General features: G+C 35.1%; 1 long non-coding RNA gene across 1 annotated transcript; it reads right to left on the bottom strand.

Moving 5' to 3' along the window:
* Positions 1–3,106: 3,106 nt before the first annotated feature.
* LOC116178968 lies at positions 3,107–3,851 on the bottom strand. Its single transcript, XR_004146925.1, has 3 exons — positions 3,672–3,851; positions 3,480–3,620; positions 3,107–3,435 (listed from the first exon to the last, which is right to left on the bottom strand). It is a non-coding gene; the product is annotated as an uncharacterized LOC116178968 (long non-coding RNA).
* Between the last annotated feature and the right edge of the window lie 12,305 nt (positions 3,852–16,156).

Raw genomic sequence — 16,156 nt, 5'->3', positions numbered from 1 at the left:
TTATCTGCTCAGAACGAACTACCGTTGCGAAGTTTTTCAAGCTTTTCTCTTATTTTCTAACCCTGAGCTAGTTTATACCGTTAATGCGGCCGGTGTGAGATAAAAGCAGCGCCAACTTAATCCACCGTTATACTCTAACTTCATTAATTTTTGATTCCGGATCCAGTTTTATTTTGATCTTTAAGGGTTGCAACATAAATAAATAAAATATATATATTTTAGAAAAAAAGTACACAAGATTAAAGTCATTAATATTTTGCATAAACGTATTTTTAAGGTTAATTACAACCAGACCTGGGCAGAATACTTTCAAAAAGTATTTGAATACTAAATAGTAAATACTTTACACAAATCAAAGGTATTTGAATACTAAATACTTTTACGTCCAACACAAGGGAATACTAGATACAGATACATTGAAAAGTATTCAAATACTTAAAAAAATAAGTATTCAAATACTTTAGAATGTATTCGAATACTTTCAAAAGTATTCGAATACTTAAAAAGTATTCTAATACTATCAAAGGTATTCGAATACTATAAAAAGTATTCGAATACTTTGAAAAGTATTTCATTATCTTACTTTGAAAAGTATTCGAATACAGTAAAAAGTATTTAAATACTTGTCACTCAAATACATTAAAAATTTAAAATAGTATACTAGATAAAAGGCTTAATACTACTTAAAAAATCAAGTTATACTTTGTATGGGGTTAGCTTTTTTTATATTTCTATTGTTATATACAAATTTAAGGGGAGTAAAAGCATATTATTATTATTATTTAAATTATTATATAGGAGGTACCTACCAGGACCTTTCTTATACCAGTTATATCCTTAAGAATACGTGTACCAGTTTTCAAAGCGATCGTACGTCGTGCACATGATACGTACGCCTTTCTGAAATGAATTCTAGTGATTTTGGAACAGATCCATTTTTGACCATCCGTTTGTCCATGTGCATTATAACTTGTTTAGAAACGTGCGAGCGCTTTGAAAATTGGCACACATAGTTTTAAGGATATAAGAAAGGTCCCTATTGTTTTTAAGTTACGTAGACTATCGAGTTCGGTATTCAGATGTATCGGATTTTTATATTTGATTTTGTGACAATGGAAACTTTCCCTAAACATTTCTAAATTGTTCTCAAATATTTGAATAACTTAAAAGTACTGCCTTTTTTTGAGGCCGGAAAAAAATTGTCTGAGATCGAGATCGATCGAGAGTCCATAATTTCAAACAGTTTCAAGATTGGGCCACTAGATCAAAAGTTACAGCCCTTTGAATTTTTTTTCGAAATTTGTTTTTTGTCCATAACTTTTTATTGAGAGGTCTAATCGAAAACGTACGAATTGTTTTGGATTCTACGCCCCAAAATTAATAAGAAAAAGTGTTCCCGAGAAATTTTGGTGCAGTCGATTTTTGGTAAAAAAGGAAGGTTATACACTGCCTTTTTTTGAGGCCCGCAAAAAAAATTGTCTCAGATCGACCCGGAAAAAAAATTTTCTTATAGAATGTGGCCTGTAGAATCCATAATTTGAAACAGTTCCAAGATTGGGCTACTAGTTCAAAAGTTACAGCCCTTTGAATTTTTTTTCGAAATTGGTTTCTAGTCCATAACTTTTGATTGATTAGTCTGACCGAAGAAGTTTTGGATTTACGCACCAAAATTAATAAGAAAAAGTGTTTTCCCGAGAAATTTTAGTGTAGTCGATTTTTGGTAAAAAAAGGGAGGTTATACACTGCGTTTTTTTGAGGCTCGCAAAAAAAATTGTCTCAGATCGACCCGGAAAAAAATGTTCTTATAGAATGTGGCCTGTAGAATCCATAATTTCAAACAGTTCCAAGATTGGGCTACTAGTTCAAAAGTTACAGCCTTTGAATTTTCTTTCGAAATTGGTTTCTAGTCTATAACTTTTGATTGAGAAGTCTGATCGAAAAAGTACGAATTGTTTTGGATTCTACGCACCAAATTAATAAGAAAAAGTGTTTTCCCGAGAAATTTTGGTGTAGTCGATTTTTGGTAAAAAAGGAAGGTTATACACTGCTTTTTTTTGAGCCCCGAAAAAAAAATTGTCTCAGATCGACCCGGAAAAAAATTTTTCTTATAGAATGTGGCCTGTAGAATCCATAATTTCAAACAGTTCCAAGATTGGGCTACTAGTTCAAAAGTTACAGCCCTTTGAATTTTCTTTCGAAATTGGTTTCTAGTCTATAACTTTTGATTGAGAAGTCTGATCGAAAAAGTACGAATTGTTTTGGATTTTACGCACCAAAATTAATAAGAAAAAGTGTTTTCCCGAGAAATTTTGGTGTAGTCGAATTTTGGTAAAAAAGGAAGGTTATACCTTCCTTACTTTATTCAACCTTAATTATACCTATCCATATTTTAGTTGACAGGTGCTATTTAATAATTCTACTCCCTTTTTGTAGGTATACACATTTATTACAAAAAAATTAAGCTTAAACAAAATTCATTTTATGAAGCGCTGCCCCTGTTACTTCCGAGGGTTAATAAATCTTATGGGGCGAATCCTACGGGGGCGGAATTGGGGACGAGGTCTCTTGGGGCGAATATTCCTCTCTAAAGTATCTATTCGTACTTTTTGATGAAGAGTTCTTCAAAAAGATACCAATATTTTTCCACGAGAACACTTCTGTTTTATGATGATGTTATTTAAATTATTTATTAGAAAAATAGCCAGTGAGGCAAATAAAATAACAAACTTATTAGTCTAGAGGCATTTCGTTTATTTATTTAAATACTAAACGAAATTGGGCCAACATAGAGTAAATCTTTAGTTTAAGACTTTTACAAGCAACAAGGTTACAAGGGCAAGGGTTGGGCAGAAGTGAAAATTTTAGTTTAAATTTGAAATTGTAGCATGCAGAAGTAGGTACCCACCCACTTGTTCGATCGAGTTTTAGGGCAGATTTCAGTCTAAATATACATACCTATCGTTATAGGTAAGTACATAAAAGCATACAATTGTTGAATGGATACAAAATTCAAGGATATATACATATAAATTGGAAGTGTCCTTAGTGATAATTTACACGTTTCCATTATCAGCGGACTGGCTCAAAAGAAACAAGAATAACCTTCCATTGTTATAAAAATATAATTCATTCGTTTCAAATAAACCAAAATGTATAAATAAATAATTGATTAGCAAAACCGTAAAGGAACATTATACTACAAATAAAGATGACAATAATGTTATTGTTATTAATAATTTGTACATTCGTAGAATATAAAAAATGCGATTAAATTTAGTACTAAAGTTAACTTAGTGTTCCGGGTGGAATTACATTTGTCCCTGTGGAGGATCTCGCATTTTTTCATTTTTCCTTTCTCCTGAAAATTGGTAGCTATCGCGTTTTGCTGTTGGCATAATCTGTTATTGTCGCCGGTTGCTAAAACTGGTACAAAAACTTTTAAGAAGAAAATTGGTTAGGTATGTCATGAATATACTCACACACTTTTTGCTCTTGTACACATTCGAGAAGTACCCTCAAAGTCCCATTTCGGTAAGGATTATGCAATGTTTTGCAGTCGACTAGTTGAATTTCAGTATCAAAACCGCGCGTTATCGAGTCGCACCTGTAGCAATCCAGCGCTATCGGGAAAAACAATTTTCCTAGGAAACTGCGGAAAAATTAATTCTCACCTTGGCCGACCCTGCACGACAACGAAATTACGACGACTAATAACGGCCACATACCGTCAAATGAAAGATGGCATTTGGTTGTCACTATCTCTAAATGTACATTTTTGAGGATACCTGCGTTTTCCGCTTGTGTATAAAAATGATCACTTATTATTTCTCATTGTGTAATTTTTTTCGAGTAATCGCACATGACTGATTCGTCATACGGCATGTAAATATCACGTAAAAAATTATTAGTCAGCCCGTTGGAAGGGAAATATTTACTAGCTGAGATATCTAATCCTATATTCGTTAGCACTTTTATCTTTGAGACATTATTCAGCTTTAATCAGGGCGGTTGGTAATTGGTTCGTCTAGACTTAGACTATTTCAAAGATATGCACACTCAAATTGCGAGTAGATTTAGGGTTTAGTCATTGATGAGTGGTGACGTAGGGCTGTAGGATTCCCTTTTTTACCTTAAACAAATATAGGAATGTTTTATTTCAGACGGAAAGTATCTGCACTAAATCTGTCAGACATTGCAATAATAATCCATTGAGTAGGTACAGTTTCCAACGTTCATATATGGAATTCGACCTTCACTTTAGGTATATTTCATCATTATATTTGTAGTTTGTACCCCGAATTTGACTTTTGGATTAGCACAGATTTGCTTATCTATTCATTTATTAACATTATGTAAAAGCAGTACTTATTTTTAGATCCCTAGAGAGGCGTGGAGATAAAAATTAACTACGCCATTTAGAAGATACGGTCTCTAATCCTGTTGGGTACAAAATCTGAAACATGTTGGCCAATTTTGAAGCAAAAATTAACAACCAATTGCATTTCTACAGCCGACTGTACAATACACTGTCACTATACTGAAGGGAAATCAACAATATAAACATATAACACTTGTTCTTTCACACGAGACAGATGCAGTTCATATTAAGGGTTACAAAAAAAAGGTTCATATGCACGAAAAAATGGCAAAATATGTAAACAGTTTGATATACAAGGTGCCCATTTTGGATGGAATATAGCATATATCTCGGTAAATATCGACTTTATAAAAAAATTGTAATAACAGCATTCAATTTTTTTTATTTCAGGTCATTCTACGCACCAAAATTAATAAGAAAAAGTGTTTTCCCGAGAAATTTTGGTGCAGTCGATTTTTGGTAAAAAATGGAAGGTTATACACTGCCTTCTTTTGAGGCCCGAAAAAAAATTGTCTCAGATCGACCTGGAAAAAAAATTTTCTTATAGAATGTGGCCTGTAGAATCCATAATTTCAAACAGTTCCAAGATTGGTTCAAAGTTACAGCCCCTTGAATTTTCTTTCGAAATTGGTCTATAACTTTTGGTTGAGAAGTCTGATCGAAAAAGTACGAATTGTTTTGGATTCTACGCAACAAAATTAATAAGAAAAAGTGTTTTCCTGAGAAATTTTGGTGCAGTCGATTTTTCGTAAAAAAGGAAGGTTATACACTGCCTTTTTTTGAGCCCCAAAAAAAAATTGTCTCAGATCGACCCGGAAAAAAATTTCTTATAGAATGTGGCCTGTAGAATCCATAATTTCAAACAGTTCCAAGATTGGGCTACTAGTTCAAAAGTTACAGCCCTTTGAATTTTTTTTCGAAATTGGTTTCTAGTCTATAACTTTTGATTGAGAAGTCTGATCGAAAAAGTACGAATTGTTTTGGATTCTACTCACCAAAATTAATAAGAAAAAGTGTTTTCCCGAGAAATTTTGGTGCAGTCGATTTTTGGTAAAAAAGGAAGGTTATACACTGCCTTTTTTTGAAGCCCGAAGAAGAAATTGTCTCAGATCGACCCGGAAAAAAAATTTTCTTATAGAATGTGGCCTGTAGAATCCATAATTTCAAACAGTTCCAAGATTGGGCTACTAGTTCAAAAGTTACAGCCCTTTGAATTTTTTTTCGAAATTGGTTTCTAGTCTATAACTTTTGATTGAGAAGTCTGATCGAAAAAGTACGAATTGTTTTGGATTCTACGCACCAAAATTAATAAGAAAAAGTGTTTTCCCGAGAAATTTTGGTGCAGTCGATTTTTGGTAAAAAAGGAAGGTTATATACTGCCTTTTTTTGAGCCCCGAAAAAAAAATTGTCTCAGATCGACCCGGAAAAAAAATGTTCTTTTAGAATGTGGCCTGTAGAATCCATAATTTCAAACAGTTCCAAGATTGGGCTACTAGTTCAAAAGTTACAGCCCTTTGAATTTTTTTTCGAAATTGGTGACTGGTCTATAACTTTTGATTGAGAAGTCTGATCGAAAAAGTACGAATTGTTTTGGATTCTATCAGTAAACAAATGGGTAACGAATAACACTTTAATTTTTTTAAATAGCAATCTACTCTTTCATTAGGCTTATTTGATTTTTTTCTCTTTTCGATGTCGTATTATACTAGACTTAAAATGTAGAAACTTGTTATAATGTTAATTTCACCATTATCATCAATCTATAGCTTTCAGAGATCTCTTCTATTTGTCTTGACAGTAGAATGTAGGTCATTAATGTGACAGAATCTTGTTTATTTAAATAAGTTGGTGCATCGAAAAATAAAAATGGTTCATTTGAGACTCAATTTGACCAGAAACTCATACAAATTTTAATTATGGTTGGTTATGGAGATCGCAAACCAACACAATTTATTAGAAGTACGTGAAATTTTTAATGAGTTTTATCCAAATCGAGAATCAATTACCCAGTCAGTTGTCAGCAAAACTTTGAAACGATTTAGGGACGGTGTAGTGTTAAAGGTCTGTGGTCTGTCGAAGACTTGGTCCGAAGGGATCTGCGACAAATGAAGATAAAAAGCTCGATGTTTTACTAGAAATCGAAGATTCGTCAGTTATTATTAAACCATGCCGTAAGTAAAGGCTCAATACACAAAATCCACAACAATCCAAATTTTCTCAATAATATTGTTTTTTCTTACGAGGCTACGATGGAATAATGTAAATAGACATAATTGTCGATATTGGGCCGCTGAAAATCCGTATAGGTGGGAATTTGTGGATCACATAATTGGAGCTTTCTTAATTCGTGGTACTCTAACTGGTGACCGTTATTTGCAATTTTATTATTGCAACAGAAAATTATTCCAGCTTGTCAAGCAAATGTTGATGATCTTTGGTTTCAACAAGATGGGGCACCGCCTCACTATCATTTATAGCTGTACGCCAATATTCAGATGTGGTATTTGCGGCCCGTTGGATAGCCAGAAGGGGGTCTGTGGAGTGGCCTCCCCGATCTCTGGATCTTACACCTTACACCAAAATTTGAATGCTGTCTTGTTATGGAAAATAAAATGTTAAACAACTTGTATATACAATTTTTAGCGCATTTTTAAGAATTAAAAAAAATGTGCTATTGTTTGCGTTTGGTCCGTTCGTCTGTCCGTGCGTCCGGACTCACTTCTGCTGTTTTGAACTACTTTTAGGGAAATGGTCTTAGAGTTCTGGAATTTTTTGCAATATATAGCCAATATCTTGAACGTGCGGGGGGATGAACACACGTTCTACCCTTCATGGTACTCTAATGAAAGGTCTCACCAAAATGAAAGGATTCGTTGTTTACCAACATCTCGTTATTGAAAACTTTACGAACCAATAATTAGACACTCTCAGCCATCGGGTCTTTTAAGAAATAGTATCAAAAATCATGCTAATTAATTATGCTCGATGTAAAGTAGCAACAACATCGCAACGCTTATAATATCACTTTTGCTAGTTTGCAATTGGTGTACTAAAACATAACGCCCTGAACACCTTCAATTTTGGGAAAAAGTTTAAACAAAACCATTATTTATTCACAAGTTTCGGGGGAGAAACATCAAAACACACTAATTGGATTAACAAAAACTAAACCTTGTGCATTTCCAACTATGATTTTGGAAAAAAACCCGTACATACTACATGTACTTTCTAATTTTTTTTAGAAAACAATGAAAACGACACATGGCCTTATTTGGGACAAAGTCCCTGTCATAGCCCACACAAATACACAAAATAAATTAATAAAGACAACAAAATCCACAAAACATTGTGTACCTACCTACCAATAAAAATCAGGTCACGAATGTAAAGATTCTAGGAACGTCATATTTTTCCCAAAAGCATCAACGTTCATCGTTCCATCTGGTTGTTGAACGTCACAAGGGCCATAAACTACCTATAACTTGTTCATGTATCTTTCTGTTTTCGTCCTGGTAAAAAACAAACCACACCCTTTTTACCAAAGACGCGTTCTGATCGAAAAAGTACGAACTGTTTTGGATTCTACGCACGAAAATTAATAAGAAAAAGTGTTTTCCCGAGAAATTTTGGTGCAGTCGATTTTTGGTAAAAAAGGAAGGTTATACACTGCCTTTTTTTGAGGCCCGCAAAAAAAATTGTCTCAGATCGACCCGGAAAAAAATTTTTCTTATAGAATGTGGCCTGTAGAATCCATAATTTCAAACAGTTCCAAGATTGGGCTACTAGTTCAAAAGTTACAGCCCTTTGAATTTTCTTTCGAAATTGGTTTCTAGTCTATAACTTTTGATTGAGAAGTCTGATCGAAAAGGTACGAATTGTTTTGGATTTTACGCACCAAAATTAATAAGAAAAAGTGTTTTCCCGAGAAATTTTGGTGCAGTCGATTTTTGGTAAAAACGGAAGGTTATACACTGCCTTTTTTGAGGCCGGAAAAAAAATTGTCTCAGATCGACCCGGAAAAAATGTTCTTATAGAATGTGGCCTGTAGAATCCATAATTTCAAACAGTTCCAAGATTTTGCTACTAGTTCAAAAGTTACAGCCCTTTGAATTTTCTTTCGATATTGTTTTCTAGTCTATAACTTTTGATTGAGAAGTCTGATCGAAAAAGTACGAATTGTTTTGGATTCTACCTACCAAAATTAATAAAAAAAGTGTTTTCCCGAGAAATTTTGGAGTAGTCGATTTTTGGTAAAAAAAGGAAGGTTAAGTATTCAAATACTATGCGAAGTATTCGAATACTTTACGAAGTATCCAAATACTTTGCGAAGTATTCGAATACTAAATCTTTGTGAAAGTATTTAAGTTACAAATACAAATACTGCTTCCATAAAAGTATTTAATTACAAAGTATTTGAATACTTTAAAGGATTTGAATACCAAAAAGTATTTACAAAATCGAATACTGCCCAGCTCTGAATCACATTAACAAATTCGAACCACGCATACTCGATCAAACATAATGAATTATTTTGTAAACGAATTTTGGCGAAGAAAACTATTTGTAAAACATAAAATTGTGTATGTACCACGGGCATAAACATCACTATTATGCCCTTAATACATATATAACTATTATAAATCTGTTGGGACGTTTTATTCTTACCATGTCCCTGTGCAAGTGTGTTTGAAAGAGAGATAATCCCTAGGATGCAGGCGAAAAAATACGAATAAATAATACAGATCTGGTCAAATCTCTGATACAGACACTTGTAACAAAAATATCTACTCCAAAAAATCATACCTATACAAGGATAAATTTTCCCCAGACATTTTTTTTACCCTGTTTGGTGTTTGACCAACACATTGCGTCCATTACATTTTGAGAGTACCCATATTTGTGGGGCGTATGACAAGTAGTCTAAATGCAGTAAAGTAGTGTCTACCAATGCTGCACAAATTCAATGCATTTGGATTTGCTAGAGATAAAAAACTCAAAATTTCGGATTTTGAATTTACAAAATTTTTGTTTTCAGGGTGCAATGGGGAAAAGCGCAAGCAGCCTGTCCCAACACTCCGACGACAGTCACGAAAAACCTAACAAGGTTTTTTTCCTTCTACATCGCACATGGGCCGTAATAGTGACAGATAAATGGAACAAAACCCGACTACGAAGAGGAAGAAGAAGATCTGCCATTAGTGAAGATTCGATGAGCGATTTTAACTCCCAATGTACTATGTGCAGTTGTCCTAAATGCGAGTGGCACGAAATCTTTTGCAGCGATTATTCGAGGTAAGCGTATTCATACTTTCTTGTGAGTTAAGTTGTCTAAGCAACGACAAGAAAAAAGTGTTTTTATAGAATTAATCAATTTTTTAAGCTTAATCAGAAATAGCAGTACCTCGAATTCTTCAATAAACTACCGTTAGTGTAATAATAAATATTAGGTTTTAATATTTCAAGAACTTTCCTGCTTCTTTCGGTAGCAGGATGGTCAGATTACATTATAATTCATGGTCTTGCGATGTCGAAAAAGTTTACTTCATTCACAAAGGTTAACATGAACTTATGACTCAATGTAGTTTTTAATGGATTGAAGTAGGTACGACAAGGGTGATTTTCAAGGAAAAGGAAGGCGCCCCTAGGTCGTAAACCCCAATTGCCTCTATTTCAGATATATAAATAAAAACGTAAATAAGTATAACAAAGTTTTTGCGCTAAAAAAAATTCTACTGTGTAATAGGGATAATTATTTCAGGGTAGGCAAATCCCTAAAAGAAACAAAGAAACAGTGAATTGATTCTGCACAAATATATCCACGGCTAGCTCAACTTACTACTATAATTAAAAATACGGAAGGGGTTGGCCTGTCACTTCTTCGGTGTGCAATCTGTAAATAAATACGACTCTTGAATTGTTGTTTGTATATTAAAACAAAAATCTCAATCAAAGCTCAGTCCTTTCACAAACTTCCACATTGAAATGAAATTACGTGTTAAATTTAAAAAGAACATTTTCGGTACTAGAACTGCGTTTTTCTTTTTTTAGTGGCCACTGATTCTTAACTTGAATCTAAATTTTTATCCCTTGGATTTAAACAAGCTGAAGTTCATTACAACTCCTCTTTTTATCATAGAATCTAATTTTTCAACCCACTTAGAAATTTCGCTAATTAAATTTACCTTCAAACAGTCCTAAACGCGCTCTTTCTAACAACTGAGTTAATACAGAAAGTCACATATAAAATAGTTTCAGAATTCCACCGAATTCTTAAGATGTCTTTTATATTTATTTATTTATCTAATTATTTATTTATTTCTTTATGAACACAACAGGTTACCCCCAATAACCATGTTCATGTATCGAACCTTAAAAAAAATCTATTCGAAAACATAGAGAATATAAAAAAATATATGTTCAGAGCATTAAAAAAAAAAAAGAAAAACAAAAGAAGAAGTAAAAAAGAAAAAATGCTGTGAACAATTTATTATTATTATTTAATATTTTATATTATATTTATCAAGAAAATCATTGTTTAAAGAAAACCTCCTAATCTTATCTTAAGAATTCGGTTACATTACTGAATATAAGCAGTTTAATGTCTCGAATGAATAATTTACGAAGGTTACTCCCAGAAAGGGAGTGAATCACTAGCCGCACATTAATTTAACCTTAATTTCAATTTAGTTCGTACGAACGTTTTAATTTTTAGTGTATGTTTGATTCTTATTGTTATTGTTTCACTAACTGTCGGCTGTTCGGGCGCCTTTTATAAAGCGATGGAGATCTCGTCAACGGAATATCGTAGACCTTTCGGGTTTTCGGCATTATATTCGTACTATCGCGTTATTCCTGCATCGCTTAGTCTGAAAGCTGAAAGCCATTCCCGAAATCGATCATTTATGAATTTCCTTTAAATGTCTTAGCTATTATATCTGCCACATTAAAAATACGCTAGTCTAGTGGTGGCACATCAGAGACTCGTTTTAATTTAGCGGCGTAGTTTATTAATTGCACTGGAAAAAAACCTTTGTATCGCGCTGTTTTCTCTATGAATCTCTTTAGCTACTTCGAAATTTTTACGTTAAGCTGCAGGTGCACGATGATGAAACAACTTTTCCACGATGTTTCGCCGCGAATTTGTTATTGATTCGTTCACTCAAAGGATACAATTTTTTTCGCACAAAATTCCGAGTCTGTTAGTGTAACGGTTACAAAATAAATGGTTTCTATTTATACTACGCATACTTAACTATATTGGGACGTAAAACGGGTTTAATATTCAAACCTTTAAACACGTATTCGGATAATAACAGGGCTGCACACTTGACTTGATATTTAATCTACTTGACTTAACGACTTGCACTTGTAACAGTCTGTTACATTACGGGGGTTGAAAACCCTCAACCGCATACTAAATAAAATTAACTTTCTACCGCAAATTTTACACGAATTATTTATCCAAAACAAATTACAGTGGTTTTACCTTACGGAAGTTTAGCGTTTTGGTTTGACTGCAGACAATATAGAAATTTAAAATGAAGTGATTGAATATATTGTGTTGGCTTCGGAAGCTGCAATAGCGATGGGAGGCCCTGTATGTGCAATCCATTTATTGTTAACGTTAAATGTTGGTTGGAATTTAGGATTAAGCACAATCGCGATCATATCAGTTGAATTCGAGGGCAATGTTGATGCTGTATCAGAATTATTTGATGTTTGATTTGTTTAAATAATTGTTTTATTTATTTTGTTGCGGTAATTGTAAATTTACATTAAAAGACCAGAACCAGATTTATTCAGATAGGAATTATGCGTATAGTAAATATAAAAGTTTGTCTCATGTTTATCTCCGGTCGCAAAGTTTTCTTATCGCTGCCAAACTAATTAGCTTCAAGATAAGGACGTGTTATCGCCTAAGTTTTTGACACAGGTGGAGATTTTAGAAGAAGGAAGGTTGAACATGCACGAGTTAAGGCACTCTGACGATAATCAAAAGTCCATGCAATTCGGTTCATAAATTACGGATATGACAAAAATGATCAAAGTCCTCGTGTGAGATCGACGGGACTTCAGCGCATTTTTGTGAAGCAGATGAGTATTCAATTAGCGAGTTTTGACTCCGCCAGAGTAAGATCTTGTCGGGGGTAGGTACTATATTCTCTTTGTCGGAACCCGCTTCGCCCGCAATTCGCGTTTGAAATGTTTACTCCACCATCAGTAAGATCTTGTCGGGGGCTACCATAATTACACGATCCTGGTAGGTACGCGTACAGACCTCGTCTTTCTACAAGCGTTCTTTTACGAATCTTCATTTGCTGCCAGCCAGCCAGCCAGCCAAAGTGAGATTAAAATATGTTTGTACAAATAAATGCGCTAAAAAGGCACTGTGAATGTTGAATTGATTAGGCTCAACTTTTAGCATTACGTATTATATCGTTAAAGTTATTCCCAGTTTGAATTTCATGCAATTCTGTTCATAACGGTATGTTCACAATTAAACTTTCATTGCCAACTATGATGCTGAATTTTTGGAATCGCTTGATATTTTTGACCGCGAACGTCAAAATTTACTTGACTATTCAATTCATCTAACATTTGTCACATTTCGACCAGTGAAATGTCGAGATTTCAAATTGTTGAGCCAATGGGAACGAATTATAGTGACCATTCAACTCATGTATAAAAAATCGCACAAGCCGCAGTGCAATTGTCACTTTGACGGCGGCAAAAGTTACCTGCAACTTTTCCAGCGACAAATGCACTAGTGGTTTTTTCACTTATTCATTTTCAAACCAATTATCGCATTATCCGTTCCCATAGGACTAGTTTGACATTTGTCAATAATTGACTAGTTTGGTGAATTTCATGTTCGTTAAATTGTCCTGCCGAATTACACTCGAGGTTTGTATTTAAACCGAGTAAATTTGGGTTGTTGCAATTCAAATCTGTTTCCTTTTAGCAATTGAACTCGAAAAACTGTCAACCTAAAAATGCTCCACCTGCGGTGTCGCATTTTTATTAGTTGACAGTTTTTCTCGTCTAATTGCTAGGCAACAGATTTTCATTACCTAAACAACCCAAATTTACTCGGTAAAATACAAACCTCTTGTGCAATTATAAGTGACAATTCAATGCGATTATTCAATGACATTTGTCAAACTTCCACCAGTGAAATGTCGCGAAATTTTTTCGTATTAACCGGAACATTCTTCTTAGTTTGTTAATCAATTTTGAATACATTATCACCACATATTTTAATTTGATCACTCATAACGGATTAGTTTGGAGCACAAAAGTTCGAATAGAATCAATAGCAAAATGAAGAGCAACTTCCGTAATTTATTTTGACGTTTATTGTTGTCATGGAAATAATGTCAAGGCTTCGGGATTATTACTTATAAATATACATTCGTGTGGGTAATTATGCTTAATTTTTCTTTTGATTCATTGAATAGTTCTCCAAATACCATTCGTAGTCGAAGTATTTGTAGATTATTTTTGAGCTGCCGCTCCACTCATGCTAGTCACTAAATATAGAAAGTACCGCAATCCATTGGACTCGTGTGTTACAGAGAGAACGCATGATTTTTGCCCAAAAATGGCGGAAGTTACTAGAACTCTAGCACCTCAAAAATATTCGACAATACTTCGACTACTTATGGTATTATGTATGATAATTTTGAATTTTAATTTACGAAAACGTTTCCATAACTCAAAATGCGAATAAGACCTATTTGAACTGTTGTAGATTAAATTTTGAATGATACATTTTCGATATGAACATTATTAATTATGATGTCTATATGGAACTTGTATCATTAATAACTATAACGGTTCGAAATACGAAATTTATTATACACTGGTCAAAATTAGTTTCTGACGAAAGTCTGAACTGAAGCTGTTTCTCTTTTATTGCGTCACGTACTACACACAAGCCTTTTGAACTTCCAATTCGCGGGGTTTTTCGATTAAATACAACCCACCGAACCTGGACCCACGGACGGTTTTCCTTTTCCTTTGACTTGAGCTCTAAAATGGCTCAATCCGTATTACTCTTTCGTTGCATGCCATGAGCTCTCTTTGACGGCTCAAAACGAATTCACTAATCTGATTACTCTAACGTCAATGAGCTCTACCACGGCTCAACCCGTAATAATTTCCTCTCTCGTAGGGTACGAAACTGCAAAACTCTTACCCACCATGGATTGATTTCAGTAAGAACGTGATATTGGAGTTAACTGAACTGAAAAAGAACGAAACGTGTGCACGCACCTACCGGATGCGGTTTAGAGAGATCGTACAAAAGTTTGAAGACTATACGTTTATATATACTGATGGTTCCAAAACATGCAATGGTGTCGGAAGTAGTATCCACCTCAATAATGAATCCCATAATTGGTGCCACCATCCTACCGCAAGTGTGTACACTGCAGAATTATATGCAATATGGCAGGGCCTTCTTATCTGTGAATACCTTGACATACAACGTATTGCAATATGCACAGGCTCTCTTAGCTCAGCTAGCGCTATTGTAAGTCGTCATGTAAAAATCGAACCGCTCGTTAATGTAATTAAAGAACGCATACACTACTTAGAATCCCAAAATTTCAAAATTATAATAATATGGATTCCCGGTCATGTCGGTATACAGGGTGATTCCTATAGTACCTGCCACCGTTTGGGAGCGTGTAGGTGGTGCGTAGGGGAGTATTTTGATATAGGACACTTGGGGTCGGAAATCTAAAATAAGGGTGCCAGAGCCAAATTTACCTTCTGGAATTTCGCGCCTGTAGGTAGGCAACCCAACCGGCCGGCGGTGCACACGGAGCGATCTCAGGCGGCGATGTGTGGCTGACACTTGATCAGAATTTTGTTTAAACCCACGAAATCCCGTCTGCAACGACGCGTATCAAGTGAATAAACACTATGGCACGTTTTACTAACACGGAATACGCGGACATGCACTTCATGTACGGATTGGCAAATGGTAACGCACGAGCTGCACGACGAGCGTACGCTGAGCGGTATCCAAACCGTCAGTTACCCTGCAGACAGGTCTTTCAAGTTTCAAGAAGTTCACTTCCGACTGTGCGAGACAGGGCAATTGCAGGTAAGCTGACGGAGGCTTAACTTTACACACAGATTCGTGATGCACATCGATACTTGGGTCATTTAAGCACCCATTTCGAAAAGTTTGTTTGTTTACACCGACCTCCTCCTATTTCGCAGCCCACTAGCGCCCGTGATCGCGATCGCCCGTTGGTAAATGCCTTAGAGGAGGATGTGTTGGAACGTTTCGAGGCAAACCCGCGTACTAGCACTCGACTTGTAGCAGATCAGGTGGGTTGTAGTCAACACACAGTGTGGAACATCGCCAACAACAACAACTTACACCCCTATAAGTTTAAGAAAGTGCAAGAGTTACGGCCGGGTGACCATGAAAGGAGGCTGGAATTCTGCAACTTAGTCGTCCAGGAGGAAGAAGCTAATCCGAACTTTCTGAGGAGCGTGCTAGTTACTGACGAGAAAGGATTCTCAAGAGAGGGGACCTTCAATCCTCGTAACAGCCACTACTGGGCGGAGCACAATCCTCATGAAACGTTTACGCGAGGATACCAGGACAAGTTTTCTTTAAACGTTTGGGCTGGCATCCTGGGGGACAACCTACTGGGGCCTTACATCCTCCCTCCGCGTCTAAATGCCCATAATTACCTGATTTTCCTGCGCGAGGTGCTACCAGAACTTTTAATGGATGTTCCAGTGAACTTGTACTGG

The sequence above is a fragment of the Photinus pyralis genome, unplaced genomic scaffold, assembly GCF_008802855.1.
Source record: "Photinus pyralis isolate 1611_PpyrPB1 unplaced genomic scaffold, Ppyr1.3 Ppyr1.4_LG8, whole genome shotgun sequence".
Taxonomy (NCBI): domain Eukaryota; kingdom Metazoa; phylum Arthropoda; class Insecta; order Coleoptera; family Lampyridae; genus Photinus; species Photinus pyralis.
The sequence above is the reverse complement of the archived record's forward strand: the minus strand, read 5'-3'. Positions and strand labels throughout refer to the sequence as shown.